General features: G+C 34.3%; 1 long non-coding RNA gene across 1 annotated transcript; it reads left to right on the forward strand.

Moving 5' to 3' along the window:
• The first annotated feature begins 16,158 nt into the window (after nucleotides 1-16,158).
• On the forward strand, nucleotides 16,159-22,606 carry LOC112607608. The gene is made up of 2 exons (XR_003115885.1): nucleotides 16,159-16,288; nucleotides 22,010-22,606. It is a non-coding gene; the product is annotated as an uncharacterized LOC112607608 (long non-coding RNA).
• Nucleotides 22,607-24,315: the final 1,709 nt, after the last annotated feature.

Genomic DNA, 24,315 nt, shown 5'->3' on the forward strand with positions numbered 1-24,315 from the left:
TCCACTGCACTACAGCCTGGGTGACAGAGCGAGACTCCATCTCATCAAAAAAAAAAAAAAAAAAAAAAAAAAAAAAAAATCAACTGACAGCATGAGCAAGATATCAAAAGTTAGAACTCATAAAATGGATGAAAATTGAACTCAATTAGGAATGAAAAAATATTGAAAGTAAAATATAGTGATATTATTATTATTATTATTTTGTTATCAAATAGACACAGGATCTGGCTCTGTTGCCCAGGCTGGAGTGCAGTGACACAATCATGGCGCACTGCACCCCTGATTTCCCGGGCTCAAGAAATCCTCCTGCTTCAGCCTCCCAGGTAGTGGGTGGTATTATTAATCACAGAAAAAAAAATGTGATTTGGAACAGGACAGATTAAAATCTGCAAAGAGAAGAAAATAACTTCAATCTAAAACAAAAGTAGTTTAAAAAACTCACAAAGAAGAAATACAAATTTATAATAAACTACAAATATTTGAAATCTCACCAGTAATCAGTAAAAAGGCAAAATGAGGCAAATTTTTAATTATAATTAAAATTAGCATGGCTATTTTGGTGTTAGAGCATATGAAAAATTACCTGTTATCAATAAAGACATAAAATTGTGCACACTTTCAGAAGTTAATATAATAGTTTTATACAAATAACCTAAAAATATAGTTTCAGTTATCAAAATAACTTTTTTTCTATTTTATCTTACAAAAATATTCAGACATGCTTAGAATGTTTTATGTACTAATATTTTTCTTTTTAAAGTAGTTGCAGTGTTGAAAAATGGACAACAACCAAAGTATTTAACCGTTAGCAATGTTTAGTTAAGTTTTGAGATAGGAAAATGTTAATGTATAACATAACCATTAAAGAAAATGTTAATATATAACATAACCATTAAAGTCAACTTTTGTAGGATATCTTACACTGTTGGAAAAGAGATTATTATGAGTAATATTAAGAAAAGAGGTACAGTCTAAATTTATATATAGATCATAATACCAATTTTAGATCAGATACTTTTATAGTTACACGTATGTATACAATCCGTGAAAATAGCTTCTCTGTGCTAAGAAATTGACAAGTCTATTTTCTTCTTACTTTTCTTATTGCTAAGTAGGCAAAGCCAAAAACAACACTTATATTCAAATGTTGTAATAAAAATTGTTGTTAATCTAAAAATAAGTGTGTTGACCACAGTAGATATCAAAATAATAAAAGTGACTCTTCCCAAACATGTCATCAAATGTGAAGACCATAATGCCTTAATTTTCAGGGTCTTCTGCAACTCATGAGATACACCTTCTTTAACTGATACAGAAACTACAATAGAGTTTGCAGTGTGGTAATTGTAACACATAATCCCTGAAACTGGAACAGAGCCATGCTCTTGTAAATAATTTGACATAAGTCCAAGATAATGTACTTGCTAGCATCAAGGGTTTTCTAAATAAAGCTACTTGGAAGTCTCCTGGGATTCCCCTGAAATGAGCCACTTGACATAATTTTTCACTATATCAGTAGGATAGCTGTAAACCAAAGATTTTGAAACATGTAATAGCCTTTAAGTTCTTAGCACGTTTATTAGAAGATGTGGCTATGCAGCTGTTATGGGTATTTAAGGAGCTGGGGAACATCCAAATTACAGCACCCTTCAACAGAATGAATTATTAAGAGGCTGTAACAATAATAGCAGGTTGTTAGAGCAATGCCCTTTCCTCATAGATCTCACAAAGAGCCTAGTTAATATTACTGGGCCTCTGAGATGAGTAGGTAGCAATGAAGATTTCTCCACTTAACATGTAATAAAATTATGTCTCAAGAAGCACCAATCATGATCACAAAACTATGTAGAAGGCAAACTAAAAATATTTGTTAACTATCCATGCATATCTGGAAAAGCTTATTGATTGTTACTGCATATAGAGGAGAGTGGTGACTGCAAAAAGACAACATAGGTTCACAAAGAGGTAGGTTTGTTGCAGTACTGTGCACCTTCTGGATTTAATGTCCTTAATGGCAGTAACTAGGCTGTTATATCAGAGAAATACTAAAAACAAAAAACAAGATTTGGATTTCAGAAAGATATGTGACAAAAATGCTAATTAAGTCTTCGTGAAAAAATTATTTGAGACTTATTTATGAGATACTTTGCAGAGAATTATAGCATGATTAAATGATCTTATCTAGTGAACTGCTTTAATGATGGAAGTCAACCACAATGGACAGGAAAGAATCTAGTTTTATATGATAGGATTTGATTGCTTCTTGCATCACATGTTAAGCACTTTTTATCATTACTGTGAATGATGGCTTATATGACATAGCAAACTATCAGATGACAGGAAACTAGAGTGATAAAGGCCACATGAATTGATATAGTCAGGATCTAAGATAACCTCAGGGGGGCTGTAACATTAGAGGAAGTAAAACCAGATAAATTGCATTATGAATGAAGATAAAGAGTTGCCACATTGCCAAGACAATCCTAAGCAAAAAGAACAAAGCTGGAGGCATCAAGCTACCTGACTTCAAACTATACTACAAGGCTACAGTAACCAAAACAGCATGCTACTTTTACCAAAACAGAGATACAGACCAATGGAACAGAACAGAGCCCTCAGAAATAATACCACACATTGACAAACCTGACAAAAGCAAGAAATGGAGAAAGGATTCCCTATTTAACAAATGGTGCTGGGAAAACTGGCTAGCCATATTTAGAAAGCTGAAACTGAATCCCTTCCGTACACCTTATAAAAAATTAACTCAAGACAGATTAAAGACTTAAATGTTAGACCTAAAACCATAAAAACCCTAGAAGAAAACCTAGGCAATACCATTCAGGACATAGGCATGGGCAAGGACTTCATGTCTAAAACACCAAAAGCAGCGGCAACAAAAGCCAAAATTGACAAATGAAATCTAATTAAAGTAAAGAGCTTCTGCACAGCAAAAGAAACTACCATCAGAGAGAACAGGAAACCTACAGAATGGGAGAAAATTTTTGCAACCTACTCATCTGACAGAGGGCTAATATCCAGAATCTACAAAGAACTCAAACAAATTCACAAGAAAAAAACAACCCCAGCAAAAAGTGGGCAAAGAATATGAACAGAAACTTCTCAAAAGAAAACATTTATGCAGCCAACAGACACATGAAAAAATGCTCATCATCACTGGCCATCAGAGAAATGCAAATCAAAACCACAATGAGATACCATCTCACACCAGTTAGAATGGTGATCATTAAAAAGTCAGGAAACAACAGGTGCTGGAGAGGACGTGGAGTAATAGGAACACTTTTACACTGTTGGTGGGAGTGTAAATAGTTCAACCATTGTGGAAGACAATGTGGCGAATCTTCAAGGATCTAGAACTAGAAATACCATTTGACCCAGCCATTCCATTACTGGGTGTATACCCAAAGGACTATAAATCATGCTGCTATAAAGACACATGCACACGTATGTTTATTGCGGCACTATTCACAATAGCAAAGACTTGGAACCAACCCAAATGTCCATCAATGATAGACTGGATTAAGAAAATATGGCACATATACACCATGGAATACTATGCAGCCATAAAAAAGGATGAGTTGATGTCCTTTGTAGGGACATGGATGAAGCTGGAAACCATCATTCTCAGCAAACTATCACAAGAGCAGAAAACCAAACACCGCATGTTCTCACTCATAGGTGGGAATTGAACAATGAGAACACTTGGACACAGGAAGGGGAACATCACACACTGGGACCTGTCGTGGGGTGGGGGGAGGGGGAGGGATAGCATTAGGAGAGCTACCTAATGTAAATGACGAGTTAATCAGTGCAGCACACCAACATGGCATGTGTATACATATGTAACAAACCTGCACGTTGTGCAGGTGTACCCTAGAACTTAAACTATAATAATAAAATAAATAAATAAATAAATGGTATCACTTAAAAAAAAAGAGTTGCACATTTATTAACAAAAAAGTCTGAAGATGTAAAGCATTGGCTAAATTTTAATGCAACTGATTTCAACTCTATTATAAGCCCAAAGTAAAGGGTGACAATCAATACATAATCAAGTAGAATCATAGATTGCCTTAATAGAATAAAACAATGACTTTAATGGGTTTAATAACAAAGCAGCTAATAATTAAACTAAGTATGTTTTTATTCATTTATTACTTTCATATTTAGAATAGTGCTGTGGATTAGGGAATAAAATATAGCAAGATGAGCAGAGATTTCTTTGTCTCTCTATGTTCATCCCACCTGTTGGGATGTACGCCTTTTCAGTGGATAGACCCTGTTCTCTTTATGCCAAGAAAATGTAGGATGAATTGTGAATAACACATTATGAATGAATACTGACATCACACTAAGAGCAGGATTTTCACTCACAGTAAGTGGAGTAAAAGTGATGCAATGGGAAAATAAATGGTGGGTTTCCTGAAGGAAATTAACCCTTATGGATACAAAGCAGTGTTGGATTTTAGGTGACCCAGCCCAGACAATTATGTCAAACCATTCGAGCAGGATGCAGAACTCTAGAAACCATACATTTAAAAGATAATTTATAAAACAGGTGTTATTGAGAGACTGGGCTCTCAATAAATTTGAAAAACATATTTCTTGGAAAAGAAAATGCTTATTTATATGAAAAAACTTTTTCATATACAAAGGGATTAAACCTTCCACTAATTTCCCATTTCAATGAAGCAATTAGGATGTTTATCTTAGAAAGGAAAACAGCAGGGGATGGGCACAGTGGCTCACGCCTATAATCCCAACACTTTGGAAAGCCAAGGAGGGTGGATCACGAGGTCAGGAGATCGAGACCATCCTGGCTAACACAGTGAAACCACATCTCTACTAAAAATACAAAAAATTAGCTGGGCATGGTGGCGGGTGCCTGTAGTCTCAGCTACTCGGGAGGCTGAGGCAGGAGAATGGCGTGAACGTGGGAGGCGGAGCTTGCAGTGAGTGGAGATCGCCCCACTGCACTCCAGCCTGGGCGACAGAGCGAGACTCCGTCTCAAAACAAAACAAAACAAACACACAAACAAAAAGCAGCTCACGTGACAAAATATTTCTGATACAAAATATTTTTCAATACATAGAATAACGAACAAGAAGCTGTACAATCTGTCCCCATGTACATCTCTTCCTCCTTTCCTAATAATCCCTTCACCCTTACTCTATTCTAGCCACCAGCCCATTTAGGAGTTTCTTGAACCGAGACTTGGCAGTATCTTTGAGCATTTTGTGGAGTACTCTGCTTTCAAAATGCCTTATGGTTATCTTCACCATTTTAGGTTGGAACTCATATGTCTCTTCCTTAAGAGAAAATTTTCAAATTGCTTCAACCTAAAATTCCCGATTCCTCTCCCCACCTTAAGTTTTTTTCTTCTTTGTCTTCAACAGCACCCAGCAGATGCTATGTTGTTCTTATTTGTTGTGTTTTACATCAGCCTCCCCTAACTAGAAGATAAGCCCTTAGAGCACAGAGAGTTTTGTCTGTTTTGTTCACTATTGTGTTTTCAGTGTCATAATAGTTCTCTCCCACAGAATATACAGCTAATACAGATCTTTTATTAAGTATAACCTATACATTAGTTTTAAAATCTCTATAGTGAATACAGCCGTTCCATTTTGGTGGTTTCATTTCAGGGAAAAAGGCTGTTTTTGCTTTTTTTGAATATTAATATTAAAGGATAAGTCAAACAGATGCTATGTTTTATAAACAGACATTATATAAACAGCTGCTAAATTAAAATATATTGGCCTTTACAATACTTTCAATATAATTAAAGCTCACTCAAAGACAGCTAAGTCTACATTAATATCCATAAATTATGAATTATTTTGGAATCTGTGATGTTTACATTCTTATATTACCAAATAGAATGATAACTATAAAACAAAACAACAGGAGAGAACAAATGAAGATTTTAATTTGCAATCAACACTCAATCCCCAGCACTAAATGCGAATTGGAACCTCATGAATAGTGAAAAACTGCTAGAACAAAATGCCAGAAAATGATGTTAGAAAGCAGTTAGTTGCCAAACTGTTGATTTTTCCTCCTGTCTCTCTAATACTGCATTTCAGAAATATTACAAATGTGGTTAGAACTACAGAGAAAGAAATGAAGAGTGGAACAGGTATCATAATTTTGTTGTTGTTGTTAGAACTCTCCTTTTGCTGTTTTTAGCTCTTCCTTCTCCTTTTCTGCCTCTTGCTCAGTATGTTTTTCTTCCTGTCATATGTCTTTCCCAGATTCTTGATGAACAATTTCTCTCAGCTCTCAGCAGTGCCTTTGATACACAAAAGTGAAATTGTTTAGGAAGATGGATGCATTCAGCGTGAGAAACGGCAGGCAGCCAAAGAGCTGTCCCTGAGTGACAGATAGTTGACAGAAGGCCGTGGACCTTTTATAGAAAAAGACAGGAAGCTAGGATTCTGTAATCAACTACACAAGAGGCAAGAAAGATGGTCCAGAGTTTCGATATAACTGAAAGCCTTCTGTGTGGAAGGTCACAAATCTCAACCTTCTGAAGATTTACCAATCATCAAACTCTAGAAAGACACCTCTCTGATTACTTGATCTGTATTTCCCCTTTCTCTGACTCAAAGTCACACAGCTCTCATGACTAGCAAGTAATTTGCCTTCCCCACTTCTAAATTGCCACTGGTTAGCTGCCATAGGCAGAAGCACCTGCTGTGACTGTCTTGCACTGAAGAGACTTTTCTCTGGTATTTAGATCCGTCCATTGAGCCATTTCTGCTTTGTAGGTCCAATGGAACAGCTTGATATATTTCCCTCTTCTGGGAATATACAACTTTTGCAAAGCTTACTGCCAAAGGAAGGTAGGTGGCTGGAGGGATGAGTATTATGTGTCATTTCCTCAACTCATAAACTCAGAACAAGTCAGAGATTCTAGGATCAGAGTGAACCTTATTTTTAACTGCATAGTTCACCTGCAATGATCTGCAAATGGCTGTTATCTGCGAAATCTAATCAGAAAAAAAGAAATAAAGAGAAAGAGATAAAAGCAAGCATATAAACATTACATATGTCAGAAAATTATAATTTTCATGAAGAAAATTAAGGAAAGATAAGATGCTTGAAGGTGATGCTAATTAATCTAAGGTAGCGTTCTCTGACAAGGTGATATTCGATGAGAGGTCTCAGTTCCTATCCTATATTATGCCCCACAAATATGTAAGCTCAGTAAGGGTAAGGATTTCTTTTTATTCATACTCTAAATTAATTTTTTAGAACAGTGCTGACACATATTGATCAAAAGTGTTTGTTTAAACATTTGGTAAATTAAATAATATTATCTTCAGGCTTCTCTTTCTAAAAGAGCATGCAATTTGTAACGTACATTCGAATATTTCTATTCAAATTTTAATTATATGATCTCTTTCTAAAAGTTTAATCCTTAGCCATCAGATATGGCTAACTAGAACTATTCATTACTCCAAAATTTCTGTCTTTTTGTTAAAAACAAAAAGAAATCCACAGAAATGACAAATCGATACAATGGAAGTAGAGACAGTCCTTTGCCCTTTCAGATCAATTCATTATATGGTTTTCTTATCTTCCTTTTGGGGAATGCCTGTTTTGGTGCTCATAATGTAGCATAAAATTCTCTTTTTGATGAATTTCATTTTTCTCTTGGAAGGAAAGAGAAAAATTTGCCATGGATACCACAGTCAAGCCAACCTTTTTGGCATCTATTTGTCAGATGTGTGACTTAACATATAAAATAAGAAAGCAAGAATAAAGGCAAGAGGGCACTTGGGACCTTTAGAGATTAATAGGTCTTAGAATCTTTCCCCTCCAAGTTATTAATGCAAATTGACCTAGTTCAAAGTGGTCAAGGTGAGGCATTTCTGTGGTATGTATTTAAAATGCTATTTCGGTTTCAAGAAGTAGTGTCTAAAAGCCTGGAGAACAAAAGATGAGTAAGGCAGTAAGAAGGTCAGCAGAGGACAGTCAAGGTTATGGAACTGGAGTATGTTTTGAAGCCGTGGACAGTGCTGAATTACTTGGTTTTCCTAAGTACTTAAATAAAAGTAATCTACATATGTTTGCAGATGAATTATATTCACACTGTAGGCAAAATTTGTGAAGTGAATATGGGATCATTTATAACCTTCATCTTATTTCTTAAAATTGATGCCTTGCTATAGATAATAGGTTTAAAGAAGTAGAATATTTTCTTTTTTGAGTTTAGCACAATAGAAATCAAAATAGGAAAAATAATAAGATACTATTTATATTTTGTATAGCAAGAATGTATGTGATTTTTGTGACTCACCTCTGGGGGTTGTCCAGATTAGGTCACGCAGTATCTAAGTTTCTGGGAGGAGGCAGGAAGCTATTATCAGCATGATTTTTTTTTTAATTGTTGTACTTTTTTATTGTTTTGTTTTCCAGTATTTTCAACCCATGGTTGGTTGAATCTGCATATGCAGAACCCTTGTATACAAAGGGCAGACTGTATGTAAATTATGTTTATATGTATTTCTTTTTTCTGTTGTGAAATCTTGCTTAGTCTGAAGATAATTTAGTCTTATTTATGTCTGCTTAATAAAAATGAAAGATTTAGCAGACCCATAGACATCTATTTGCATGAATTAACTTATATGAGAGGCTTGTGTTTATTTTTCTCTCTTACTGAAGGAGAAGAGATCTTAGTGAATGCAGAGGTGGGGACTGGGAGAAGGGTTGGGGATTAAGAACAGGCGAATGTAGTGGACAATAGGTCATGTGCACCTGCTTTTTGATAGCACTGTAGGTGAATTTTTAAGGAGATTTGTTGGGGGGAAAGGTGGAAAGGAAAGGGGTGATACAGGAGAATGGAAACAGGAGGATGACTCTCTGGAGAGAAATGTTGGTAGCAGGAGCTAAATAATCTGTTTCAATGAGATAATTTGTGATACAGCTCAAAAACTTAAAGTATAATAATAATTTTTAAAAAACCACTAATTTTTTTAGTGTAATTTATTATACAGCTGTATCAGCATGATTATACAAATGTAGCTTGAAGGCAACCTTTGATTCTCATTCTTTCATTGCTTTAGGGGACAGAAAGAATACATATATAGACAATAAAAGTGATTTAGTTGAAACATTCTATAGAATTTAGGTACAGAAAAAAATGGCATGTCAAGTGTATAGTTTTGTATGTGCATAGTTATGTATGTGCAAGTAAACATGTATGTGCATGCATATACCTGGGAACTCACGGATGTTTCTACTTTGACATATGGCATTAACTTAGCTGACCTTTTATTACTTTCTGAAGAGTAAACTTACATAATTTCAGATATGTGGAACAAATAACAATATAAAATATTTAAGATGTTTTTCTGTTTTAAAATGTTTTAAATATATTTTTGCTATTCTGTTTTCTGTCATTCATACAGAGTTTATAATTTAACAAACTTATTCACTCATTGCTTATTTTTACTTTATTACTTAATTTTTAAAACATGCAAAGGGTTTGTAAATTATATGCATATACACAATATATGTAATGTTATTATTTATTTATTACATGTTACTTATTACATATTTATTAATTACATTTTATAGTGTTTATTCCTAGAGCAGTAGTTTTCAAATGCGTAATACATTTAAATAACTAATCTTAAATTCAAAACATACTTAGAATTTCAATTTGTAAAATACAGAACATAGCACAGGCCCCTCAGCTTTTCAGTATATTATACCTTTTTACTAGGGACAGGTAGTTATGGATTAAAACAGAAAAAATAATATTGATGTTAGATCCTATTTTAAAAGCGGGCATTCTAAAGTGGAATCCACCTCTTCTGTTTCATCAAATAAATATGCAAATTAAGTTAACTAGTATGTATTGAACTCAATATTTTTGTTCTTTCAGTACAGTTCACACATATACATATGCCGTCAGAGATATAAAGTAAATTTTAGAAAAAAAGATACAAGTTTTCCTAAATGAAAAAAAATTAAGTGAAAACACACAGTGAAAGACTTTATAGCAAAAAACCCCACATCTCTTTGCCCCATAAAAGAAACTTTTATTTTAATGAGCACCTAAAAAAAGAGAGGTTCAGCAAGGTTAAAAATAAAAGGCGCATATAGAAAACCATTGTGGTTATTATCTTATCAGTCTCATATAAATCAAGCCAAAACAATATTATTTTATATAAAGAAGACCTTACAATGCTAAAGACAAAGAAAAATTGTGGATATCTATTTACTAAAAATACAGCAATATTTCCATTAAAAAGCTAATAAGACGTAAAAAGAATTAGAAAGAACCTCAACAATTATAAGATAACTTAGGACATAGCTTGCAAAGCGAGACAGAATCAGTATTAGGGATGAAAGATACAGTGACACATTATCAATAAGGTAGACCTTATAGAAGCACATGGAACATTTACAAACACTGGCAATACATTAAGCTACAAAGAAAATCTCCATAAATTCCAAAATGCAGAAATGGTACAAAAATTCTCTGAACACAATGCAATAAAATTAGAATCTGTTACCAAATAAAACACTTATGCAATAAGAATGCAAAAATAAATTAATATCAAGCACAAAGAAATAAAGATTCTAGAGAAATTAGACTCAAAAAAGTGGAGAGAAGAAACTATTATAAAAGCAGAATTCAGTGAGTTATTGAGGAAAAATAAAACTAATAAACAGATGAGCTGAACTATTTTAAAAATAATAAAATAATAAACCAGTTATATAAACAAAGGGGAGATAACAGGTACATAAAACCTAAGTTCTTCCTAGCTACTTGGGAGACTGACATGAGAGGGTCACCTGAGCCCAGGAGTCTAAGGCTATAGTAGACTATGACTGTGCCTGTGATTAACTACTGCACTCAAACTTGGGCAGCAAAATGAGAACAGTGTGTCTCTAAAATTAAATAAAAAGACTTACAGGGAGGAAATGGCCATCAAAAGCAAGGATATTACAAAATTCACAAGAGATTTTGTGCACAATTGCATGTACATATATTTTAAAATCTAGAGTATCTGCATACTTTTTGAGATAAATAAAATATACACAAGCTCATTGCAGACAGAGTTTAAACAGAATAATTTTCATAGAAGAAATAGAAAAATGTGACAAAAAGCTCTCTCCTGCATGAAAGCACCAGGCCCAGAGAGCTTCACATGCATATTCACAAATATATTAAAAGATTTTATTATTCAAATGTTACTTAAACTATTAGAAGGCATTGAAAAATAAATAAAACTTCCAAAGATTTTATATAATATAACTATGATACCAAAAGCTGAAAAGGTTAAATACAAAAAAGAAAACTGTTGATTAACCTCCCTTCTAAAGAACAAAGTAAACATTTGAACTATCATTTAATTAGAAAGAATCCAAGAGGATATTAAAACTATAATAATTATGTTTTACATTATGTATAAAATTATAAAACATTATTCCACATCAGTAAGTCTATTGACAGATCTTATGTTAACTGATATAATAGAAAAATCTCATGATCATCTTACTAGAAGCTGAAAGGGAATTTGACATAATTTAAAATCCATTCCTTAATGTACTCAATAAAATAGAAACAGATATAGAAACATGGATTTTTTTTACATGATAAAGTATAACCCACAAAACTCTACATCATACTTTATAGAAATTGTTAGATGTCTTCATCTAATTCCAAGAAAAGGGTGACTTACATTACTGCTACTACTTTACATGTTTTCAAAGTGTTAGCCAATGAAATTAGGCAAAAGAAAACTATTAGAGTCATAAAACTTGAAAAGAAACAGAGTGAATTTGTACTTATTTTGTTAGGGAGAAAGAGATGACCCAGACTACCGGGTTTATTTTTCCCTTTGACAACATGGATATGAGTATTAATAACATTTGGTGTTATCAATACTGAGGTACCAATATCATGGTACACCGAATGATCTGAAAGGGATAGAGGATAAGAGAATATCATATTTAGGCATGTACTCTACTGTCATAACAACCTTGGCCTTCATCCATCATTGTGCCTAACTTGCATAATTGCGTGGCTTTCTTGTCACTATCAAGTGGATTTTATTCACTTTGTAGCATTTAGTTTAAATGCATATCATTTATGTATTTTAGAATTGCCAGTTTACTCATGGATACTGAGACATATTGGAAGACCGGTTATATTCTTGGATATTTCTTGAACATATTTGTTCTCATTTTCTATATATCTTATAGTTCCAATTTTCCCTGCCCTGTAATGAAACTGACTCTTTTCATTCTATGTAGAGATTTGATCATGAAGAGAAACACTGTGGGCAAGTAAAAACATCCTAGTAAAGTGCTTAAATAATTTTTAAAAGAGGTAGAGTTCACCATGTGGCCTTTCCTTTCTGTTTCCTGCATGTCTTTGTTTCATTGTCTGTGAAATTATCCTCAGTCTCATACTGACGTTGTTTATGTGGGTTGAATAAAAATAATATTGACATTATGAAATGGAAAGCTCTATGTAAATGAGATGCATTATTTTTACAAAAGAATATTTTGGAAAAATTGGAACATAACCACTTAAGGGGTGGAACATAGCAGCTGTTGAAGAGTACACTTAGAAAACTACAATTTGGATGACAGTGCCAGGATCTGCTGTCTAGTTTTATTTTTCAAAATGAAATTACTGGGAGAATTTAGCTCTGCAACAAAGTACAATTATCTTAATATGAAAAGGCCAGAGAACAAGGGTTAATAACCTCATCTCTTTCAGGGTGTTGGTTTTAATTTGATACCACAAAATGAGCTGATTTACATATTACCAAAATGGAACACAGATTAATAATACTTGAGTTTTCAGTGGCCAAATCCTCCTCCTTATTCTTGGAGCCCACAGTTCTATTGTTGTCTCTATCTTACTATAGGGAGAACCTAAAGCATTTATAGTATCAGACAAAGATTGATCAGATTATCAAAGCCCATAATCTTGCAAAAATTAGTTGACAAATATCGTAAACTTCAGAAAAAGAGCAAATATATAATGTAAGTGGGTGATTGTCATTATCTCTTTTTCCAACCTAGATAAATTTATGTAGCATTGGGTAGAAATTGTCTGTCTTTGTTCCACTCCCCAATATCAATTCCATCCATGTTAAGGTACAGAAGAGATCAAGCGGAAATCAACTTTGAGATGTAAACTAGATAAATTCTACTAGAAATAAACTTTATTAGAAAGCAGGTCTGATTGAGTTGAATGCTTAACATTTATAGGTACGATATCTTTAATTGTATTACCTATGGAATAATTGTTAATATTGTTCAATTATAGCCTTAACCTGGTACCATGGTTCTCTTTTTTATAGCAAATTGATCATTTTTCTACATAACATAATCATGCTTACATTTAAAAATCTTGTATAAAAGTACAATTACATTATTGATTGGACAGGAAAGCAATAATTAATGTCATTTGAATATGTTATTTTACTTTAGAACAATGATGTGAATATGAGTCTCATATATCTTCCAAGTTTGAAAAAAAAAAGCTATCTATCTGTGTATAATACATTATTCTCTAGGTCATATATATATATATATGTATTTTTTTTTTTTTATTTGAATCAGGTAGTTGCATGACCTGACTCTCACAGTTGCACGTGCCATGTACCTATCATGTAATTCCTAGTCCCCTTTCCTGCCATAGCCAACCTTGAGGCCCAGGCTGATTGGATTGTAGGATAACCTGGTCGTGCCTGTGTCAGCCTAATTTCAGAGTGGCCACAGCAAACAAAGCTCCTGAAACTGATGTTTCACGTGTAGTGTGAACAAGAAATTGAGCTTTTTAAGTCAAATTCACTGAAAGTGGGGTGGTTGTTAACCACTGCAAATTAGTTCATAGTTGCTCTTTACACTTCAGGGATAGTAATGAAAGTGAACCTATGTAAACATAAGTTAAAAGGTAAGAGAAGACATAGTCAGAATTGAAAACACATAAAATAACTGTAACAAAGAGAACATAATGACTCCTTTAATAGTTCATATAATTAATGGTCAATCTGTTTTACCAGAAAAAACAATAATAAATATCGAAATGACCTTTGTAATAAACAGAAATCTCCTGAGATTCAAATTAGGTAATCCATTTTAATCGACTTGGAAAAAGTTACAAGGGAATTTTATAAGGATTTTTATTGCCCATCTTACTAAATACATATGTGCCAAGGAAACGGAAGGATCATTAAAATTTTCAAGACACCAATAAATTTAGCACAGTTTTAGTCATGAACAGGACAGAGCAAGGGTTGAAATATTGGGCACTTTTACATTCTTTGTTTCATATATCTGAAACACATTTATTTTAATAGGATATATCTGTTTTTCTATATGCAAGAAAGAATAAAAGCTAAAACAAAAGAAAAGGATTCCATAGAAATATTATTCAAAATTTATTTTTACATAACCAAAGTTTTAACCCACATTTTGCTATCCACAGCAAAAGGTTGAAAGAAAAGACTTGGAACCAACTCAAATGCCCACCAGTTATAGATTGGATAAAGAGTGCGGCAAATATATACCATGGAATACTATGTAGCCATGCAAAAGGATGAGTTCATGTCCTTTGCAGGGATATGGATGAAGCTGGAAACTGTCATTCTCAGCAAACTAACACAGGAACAGAAAACCAAACACCGCATATTCTCACTCATAAGTGGGAGTTGAATGAGAGCACATGGGCACAGGGTGGGGAACATCACACACCAGGGCCTGTTGGGGGCTGGGGGGCTAGGGGATGGATAGCATTAGGAGAAATATGTAATGCAGTTGATGGGATAATGGGTGCAGTAAACCACCATGGCACATGTATATCTATGTACCAAACCTGCACGTTCTGCACATATATCCCAGAACTTAAAGTATAATAATAAAAAAAGAACTGAAACTACAAAAAAAAAAAAAAAAGAAAAAGAAAATCTTAGATGCTTTTAAATCCAAGATGTGGAGATTAAAAGTTTAATGTAATTAGCCTTCAAATTACTGATATTCTAATCAACAAAGACCCAGCTTTGTACTCCCACTTTCTAATGAAAAGTTATCCAATAGTTTCAGCATATTTAGGAATGAAGTGTTTTCTGTGATATGAATAAATTTATCCTACCCAAGATGATACATACAATTGAGATTAATAAGATAATCTGTAAGAAGAATATCTTGGATTTATTTATTTTTATAAGCACAATTCCTTTATTACAAAAATGTCACAAATAATTAGCACGCTGTCAAGGTCCAATCAGGAGATAATCCTCATGCCCCTGGCAGGTCTTAAGCAGTATGACTACTTAGTTTGATACTCGAATGGCGTTCTTCTTTAAACAAGCGAAATCTATGAAACTATCAGAAGTCTGGAAAGATATGAATAAAAGGAATAATGCCATGACAAGTGTGTCTGTACACTGCGCTTAGTACTCTGCAGCACTTCTGAAATATGAGCAACACAGTTTCCAGCATGAACCTGACAGTTCCCATATGCCCAGAAATTTTGGCTACTTACTTCTTATCCCAAAGACACCCCGTGTGGGGCACTAGAAAAAAAAAAAAAAGGTTACAATTGTTATCTTATTTTAATAGTACTTCATTTGACATTCTCTTTACATAAATTACACCATTAAGTAAGAAGAGAGTCAGATTTATTGTAAAACTAATGCAACTGGTGTTTCTTTAAGCTCTTGGGCCTCTGTGAGTGCTGGAGTTTATTGAATGTTTTGGGTAGAGATCGGAAGCCAGATTGCAATTATTTGGCTAAACAAACCTCACAACACAGGTACCTAGATTACCAAGGCTACTATATATTTTTTTCGTTCTGAAAATATGTTCACTTTCGTATCTCATTGTGTATTTGTTCTATATCATTCTTTTTCTCAAATGGAGCTCTCTAACTTTCATAAGATTTTGATCTCCTCAAACCTAAATCCTTATCCCAGGGGGGAAAAATGAGATTAAAGATCTCTGCTAAACCCATCACTAATTTATAACATAGAACATTTGTACGACTTATCTATTGCCGTTTTAATGCTAATAACCCTCAAAACTCAGTGACATAGAACAATGAGCATTTGTTTAGCTCGGGTCTGTAGGGGAGTGATTTCATCTAGGCTCACTCACAAGCCTAGAGTCGCTGTCAGGAATCTGAGCTAGGATGCCTTTAGCTTTGATGACTGGGATGACTTGGCTCATTCCATATTTCTCATCCTCTAGTGGGCTATACTGGGAATGTCCTCACAGTAATGGCACAGGGAAAGGGTAAGCAGAGGAAACACACACTAACTTATTCAAGTATCTCTGTATCCCATCCACTAACACCTCATTGACCAAATCAAATCATGTGGATGGTATAACAGAATCAAGGGGGCAAAAATGACTTGTAACTTTGGAAATTGTTAATTAGGATATATTCAGTCTTTACCTTTTAAAGATACATATTGAGATATTTGCTGTTGAAATTACATGAGATCTTGAATTTGCTTCAAAATATTATAAAGAAAGGGAAATGGATGGGATGAGATGAAGCAAGACTGATAATGAGTTGATAAATTGTATGGCTGGGAAATGAGTACACCGTGTTCATTGTACTATTCTCTTGACTTTTGGACACATTTTGGGGAGGCTTTATCAGTCATTTATTTCATTAAGAATATAGGGGCTATTTTTAGCAATAATGTACTCTTTTACTTATAATTATGTTATAATATATAATATCTAGAGCAATTTGGAGAATATATATTAGCTGATAAAATATTATTTAATTTATTTTAAAAAGAACATATGTCTTATCCAATACATATCTTCAAGGATGTGTTTATTTCTGGTTAATTTCAACATGAGTTTGTGTATTAACAGTGATTTACTGAGTAACATCTGGGCACCACGCCCATTTCTAGTCTCTGGCCATAGAGAATGGAACAGATGAATGGGGTTTCTGATCTTGAGGTTTTCATGGTTGTATTAGTCTTCTATCGCTGTTATAACACAGTTCCACAATATTGATGGCTTAACCAGTACAAAAACAGTATCTCGTATTTCTTAAGTCAAAAGTCCAGTATGGGACATTAAATCCAGGTGTTGGCAGGCCTGCATGTCTTTCTGAAAGTTCTAGGGGAGAATTAGTTTCCTTGCATTTTCTATGCTCTAGAGATCACCCACATTCCTTGACTTGTGATTCCTTTCTTCCATCTTCAAAGCCAGCAATGTTGCACCCGTCTGTGATTTTCTTCCATAACCACATGTCTATCTGAATGACTACAGTCAGGAAAGTTTCTCTACTTGTAAGGATTCCTGTGATTAGATTAGGCATACCAGCTGCAATCTAGGATAATTGCTCCATCTCAAGGTCCTTAAATTTGACCACATCTAGAACCACATCCCTTTAGCCATGTTAGGTAACGTGTTTCAGGCTCAGATTTCAGAATGTTGACATCTCTGGAAGGCCGTTTTTCTGCCTATCACAATAGGTAAATGCTGCGAAGAAGCAAATTAATGAATTAAATAATTAAGCAAACACTGTCTGACACTTTCAGACACTGATATATACTATAAAAGTCTGTAAAAGAGTGATACAATAGTCAATGATTTGCAACTTGTGTGTAAGAGAAGGCCTCACTAAGGAAGGGATGTTTAAACTGAGACTTCTGACAAATAGAGATCACCTTGCAAAGTGATGTAGGCAGATAATTCCTAGTAAAGGCAAAGCTAATGTAAATGTCCAAGGTGGGAGAATTGAAAGAAGGCAAATGGGCTAGGCCCTAGAGAGCTAAGGGGAAAGTAGCATTTCATGAGATTGGGGAGTTAGTAAGGGTCCAGATTTATTGGCTTATTTATTGCCTGATTTACCCTGTTGTAGGTTCTGAACTTTGTACCAATTGCCAAGGAAAGCTAAGTAGAGAAAGGAAATAATCTGATTTATGTTTAAAGGTAATATCTGGCTGCTTTGTGAATAATAAACTGTAGCTTTCTGTTCTCCATAGCACCTATCATGACCTTGGCTGTTAAGTCCTAAATTAGTAATTTGATTAAAATTCCTATGTTACTTCGCAAAATACTTTTTGTAAATTAATATGTTTAAGTTTTGAAAATAATCCAGTATGAGATTTTGGAATTGATACTGAAAAGCTAAGTAAAATTGGATGAACTTAGTTATTTGTTTTAAATAAGAACTACATTCTTCCTTCAGTAGAGATAATTCTGATATTTGGCATTTACCTCAAAGGTTCAAATAGGAATGTGAACAATGTATTTACATATATTTTTAACAAATCCTAGTGTATGGGATATGTCATCATATTTTTAAAGCTAAAGAAGAAAATAAATCATACACTATGCTATTGTTTCAAAACTAGTGCTATTGTTTAAATTTATAGGGATGTGGCAACAATTTTACAAGGTTTATTTTGTATCTATAGATTAAAATTCATAGAAATGGCAGGAGCTGGATGAAAGAAACAATATCTTATCAGTAATATACATTATTTTGATGAATGGGAGAGAATGATCCATGTTTATGGCATACACTGTGCTAAACAGATAAACTGTGGAGATTTCTGTTGTAATATATTCTGCTTAAAGGATCAGCCTATAGGCCAGGCATGGTGGCTCATGCCTATAATCCTAGCACTTTGGGAAGCTGAGTTGGGCAAATCACAAGGTCAGGAGTTCGAGACCAGCCTCGCCAACATGATGAAACCCCGTCTCTACTAAAAATACAAAAATGTAGCTGAGCATGGTGGCAGGTGCCTGTAATCCCAGCTACTTGAGATACTGAGGCAGGAGAATCGCTTGAACCCGGGAGGTGGAGGTTGCAGTGAGCCAAGATCGTGCCACTCCACTCCAGCCCAGGCGACAGTGCAAAACTCCGTCTCAAAAAAACAAAAACAAACAAACAAAACACACACACAAAAATCAGCCTATAAGCAGTTATGTAATTAGGAGTAGTTTAGGTGGTAAAAAATTTGCACACATTAGAAGACAGTAGATAGAGAGAAACCAAAATACCAAAGTTGACTACAGAAGATGTGTATTAACCTCCACCCCTGCCCCACTCATCCTATCAGAACCAAGGTACCAAGTTCACTTTTTGGCAATAAAACGTTCTAAAATATATTCTCTTACATATGGCTTCAATATATATCCATCTGTCTGGGTCCCGTGATACACATATATATCCAGCCTAGCACTCTAGTGAGTTTTGGAAACTTGATAATATCAAATTAAAATTTAGGATTTACATTTTGAGAAATAAAATTACGGTCAAATTTTTAAAAATTGTATTTTTATTTGCAAGACCAATAATTTTAACAAATTATTGTATAATTACATAAAGATAAGTTCAAAAAATTCATGATAATTTTGAAGTTATATGCTTTAGTACAATGTGAAACCGATTTTTATTTCTATTGAAGCCATCGAGACATGTCTGTATGTATGTGTGTGTGTGTAAAAGGTTACAGTATAACTTCATAACCACACACTCCTAAGAAAGGATGTTTTTGATATAATATTTGTCAATAATTTAAAACAAACATAACCTAATTTTAAATACAAATCCCTGTTTTCTTTGGGCACCAGGACTATTTCTGATGCAGTTCATGTTTACTGTGCTAACAGTTTTGGCATTTCCAGTTTCCTTCAGTAATCCACATTCAAAATAATAGCTAATTCATTGGAAATAGACATTCTTTGTAAATACTCCTGTAAAATTAAAATAATTAACCTATCATTATGGAAGAGTATTTTTCTATACAATTTGAACAGAATCTATTATTGTATCAGCTTTCTACAAATAAAGATATAACAGAAACTAAAGCATTTTCTTTCACCCTCTACCCCAATGAATGAGTAAGAAGAAGCGACACTCAACAAAGTTCTTTGTTTTCTACTTCCTTTTTAATATCCTCTTGCTTTTCTGAAGACCAAGAAAAAGTAATAGAGCAATTAATCATATGATATTCCTCTCCTGACAGCACTGGCCTCTTATTATATTTATCACTGTGCTACTAAGCCTCTTTCTGCGACATTCTCCAGCTTGTCATAGCTTTCCCAGTAACTCTACATGCTATCAATTATTTAGCACAAGCAGCATTATGCATCCCTTCACGGATGATTATTTAGGAAGAGAAATCAATAAACAGAAAGTCCATTAAAACTCACGTAGTAACAAAAGATAACAGGACGATTATAATCTGCCCTGTACCTTGCACAAAAGGAGTTATCAAAAACCAGTTAGAGTTAACTTGCACTGGTAACATAATATTTATTTATTATTTTTATTTTTTTTTGAGGTGGAATTTCGCTTTTGTTGTCCAGGCTGGAGTGCAGTGGCCCGGTCTTAGCTCGCTGCAACTTCTGCCTCCCAGGTTCAAGCAATTCTCCTGCCTCAGCCTCTGGAGTAGCTGGGATTACAGGTACGCACCATGACACCTGGCTAATCTTTATATTTTCAGTAGAAACGGGGTTTCACCATGTTGATCAGGCTGGTCTTGAACTCCTGACCTCAAGTGATCCACCGGCCTTGGCCTCCCAAAGTGCTGGGATTACAGGCATAAGCCATCGCACCTGGCTTATATTTTTTAATAGTAAAGCATTATCGCCTGAAGGCTCCAACTTGCTCATAGATTCTTTAGAGGGGATACAAGTTTGTTTTCCTGTAAGAGAAATTTTAAACTTTCAGATTTTGACAGACCACGAGAGCAACAAAATCACAGCTTGTTGGTCATTTTTCTGGGCATGAGTTTCAATGACTGAAATACTCTGATAGGTCTTTTGGAAGTGGCCCGTTCTCTTATAAGTAGGGAGATTCCAGAAAGAATTAATATCTAGATGAAATTAATATTTGCTAGGCAATCTCATAGTCATTCAGGTACATCTCAATCTCAAGTTACTTCTCAATGTATTGCAAAGGCACAATGAAACAGACCTTAGGTTCCCTAAGAAGGCAGTTTTCTTCCAGAGGTCACTGGGTAACACTTCAAGTCCTTTTAAGTGCTTGCATCCAGAATATTATTTCAAAAAGCAGCCTCTAAAATGTTATTATTGCTTCTTTCCACCACTGAATGAAAGGTGTCCATTCTGATGAGTGCATTGATTGTGAGATGTATAGCATGACACTTTGCCGACAATTCACCTTGCTCTGAATATTCCCAGGCAATGGAGCGTAAGAGGAGTACTGAGTCATTTCTGACTAGGCAGAAGGCATATTTCATAACAGAGACTTAGCATCCTTGAGATTCCCATGGCTACTTATGTTCTTCATCCTTCATTTTACATAAACCTGAAAAGGATCAAGATTGTTGGCTTCATTCAGCAGTATCTTCCTTAAAGGAGAAAGACTAGACTTTTGACTTATGAAGGAAAGTCTTAGTGTCCATTACAAAATAATAAATATTCATGTTTATATTCTAGAATAGCAGGGATCAGACGGGTTTTGAAATCACTTATAAGAATGTGAAATTATAAATGCCAGGATACAATATGTATGAGTACACAAATGGCTTTAGAATTTACTGTCTGGACCAAATAATCGATGATATCTCTAATATGGTTATTTTTAATGTTTGTTTTAGCGGTAACTGTGATACTGTTTACAGTTCCTTGGGATGCCTAAATGGAGTTAAACACAGGAGTACTTGCAATATGATAAGGAAAAGGATAATGAGCAGTTTATGTCCTCAGAGTTTCACATATAAGGATACCATGTCTTTCTGATAATAAAGCTTTGCTTATCTCTATGTTGATATATTTGGTAAAAATACAGAAATATGATTAAATTTTCTGGTCATATTGCATCAAAAGGCATAATTTCAATTCAGTATTTGTGTTTCTATTACCCTTTCATTAATTTCATTTTATTTTTCTCCATATTAAGTAATAAACCATGTTTAAATATACTAATAGCAAAGAAAAAGATAAAGTCACGTGCATGCTCCCAGGTCAGTCTCTACAATGAAGCTATCTTGTTTTCTCTTTTCTTAGAAACCTCAGGCATAAAAGACAATGAGACTAAGAAATGTGTTGATTAAAAAAAAATATAGGAAGTGACAGCAGGAACATAGTACTACCTTAATTACTGAAGCCATTTGTAACTTTGGGTGTCAGCTAACACTTATTCTGCCTAGGTGGTGTTCTGATTTATACGAGTGTTTGAAAGATATAATGTCTTTCCCAGAGGATTTTATTAGAATCTAATGATTCAACCTGAATGAAGAAAACATAAAAATGTGTGTGTTCAGGAAAGGCAGAAGCTGCAGGTCAGCTGTGAGGAGACACACTTAGTGAGACAGGTGAGTCTCGGCCTGAGGCACCTCAACCCATCCACATTCTTCTTCCACTATTAGTTTTATATTTTCTTCATAAAAGCAAGATTTTTTTTTTCTCAAAAAGACACCTGTGCTTTTCATGTCTGCATTCTGATAAGGAAAATAGTCAAGAGAAATCATCAAAGTTTTAAAGAATGACCACTAATTGAATTACTTTAGACAATAAAAATGCAACTGTTCTTTGCATCCGAATGAGTGTTACCATTCAATTTTTCAAATAAAGTAAAAAAAAAAAAGGAGTAATTTTTGCTCACAAAGGGAGTGATGGTTTAGTAACTTTAGTATTGGGAAATTCAAATTAGCTTTATGCTGCATAGTCCTTGAAACAAAACCTGGAAAGAATTCTATTAGATTTCTACTATCCCAGTAGAAAGCAGAAGGAGCAATACTAGATGAAAACATGGGGGAAAAACTACACGACATTGATCTGGGAAATGATTTGTTTTAGATTTGGCAAGAGCATGGGCAACAAAAGCAAAAATAGACAAATTGTATTATGTCTAAATAAAAAGCTTCTGCATAACAAAGGAAACAACACAGTGAATATACAACTTACAGTATGTGAGACAATGTTTGCAAGCTGTAGATCTGTTAGAGATTAATATCCAAATTATATAAGGAATTCAAACAATTCTAGAGAAAAGACACAAATAATCCAATTTAAAATGGTCAAAGGTTCTGAATATATATTTCTCAAAAGAAGACATACAAATGGACAGCAGATGCAGGAAAAATGCTCAACATCACTAATAATTAGTGAAATGCAAATTAAAATCACAATGATATAATACATCATGTCTTTCAGAAATGCTATTGTAAAAAGAATGAAACATAACAAGGGTTGGTGAAGATGTGGAGAAAAGGTAACCCTTGTACATTGTTGGTGGATAGATGTTTGTATAGTCATTTATGAAAAACTGTATGGTGGTCCCTCAAAAAACCAAAAGTAGAATTACCATATGATTCGGCAATCTCACTTCTGGGTATTTACCCAAAAGATTTACAATCAAGGCCGGGCGCGGTGGCTCACGCCTGTAATCCCAGCACTTTGAGAGGCCAAGACAGGTGGAACACAAGGTCAGGAGTTCAAGACCAGCCTGGCCAAGATGGTGAAACCCCCATCTCTACTAAAAATACAAAAAAATTAGCCGGACGTGGTGGCATGTGCCTGTAATCCCAGCTACTCCGGAGGCTGAGGCAGAGAATTGCTTAAACCTGGAGGGGCAGAGGTTGCAGTGAGCCGAGATCGCACCACTGCACTCCAGCCTGGGCAACAGAGCGAGACTCCATCTCAAAAAAAAAAAAAAGATTTACAATCAATATGTTGAAGAGATGCCTACACTCCAGCGTTCCTTGCAGCAATAATCACAATAGCAAAATTATGGAACCAACGTTAAGTGTCCATCAACAGATGAATGGACAAAGAGAAAATGGTATATATTCACAATGCAATACCACACTGCCTTACAAAAGAAATATGTTCTGTCATTTTTAACAAAATGAATGGAATTGAAGAAAATTATGCTATGTGATATACACTGGACACAGAAACAGAAATACCACATGTTCCCACTTATATGTGGAATCTGAAACATCCAAACTCATAGAAGCAGAGAGCAAAATGGGGCAGGGAATGAGAGAATGGGGAGATGGTGGTCAAAGAGCACATAGCCTCAGTTATACAGGAGGAATAAGATTTTTTTTTTAGATTTATTACACAGTGTGGTGAATATAGCTAATAATGTTGTATTGCACATTTTTATCACCACAAAATGATAAATATTTGAGGTGATGGATATGTTAGCTTGTTTTAATTATTACACATTGTATTTATAAATCATAACATCACTTTGTGCTGCATAAATATATGCAACTGTAATTTGTTAATTTATAATAAAAATATTTAAATCTGAAATGTGGGTGAATAGGTTTTATATTAAATGTGGCACTGCAGAGCTTCCT

The sequence above is a fragment of the Theropithecus gelada genome, chromosome 15 (assembly GCF_003255815.1).
Source record: "Theropithecus gelada isolate Dixy chromosome 15, Tgel_1.0, whole genome shotgun sequence".
Lineage (NCBI taxonomy): Eukaryota > Metazoa > Chordata > Mammalia > Primates > Cercopithecidae > Theropithecus > Theropithecus gelada.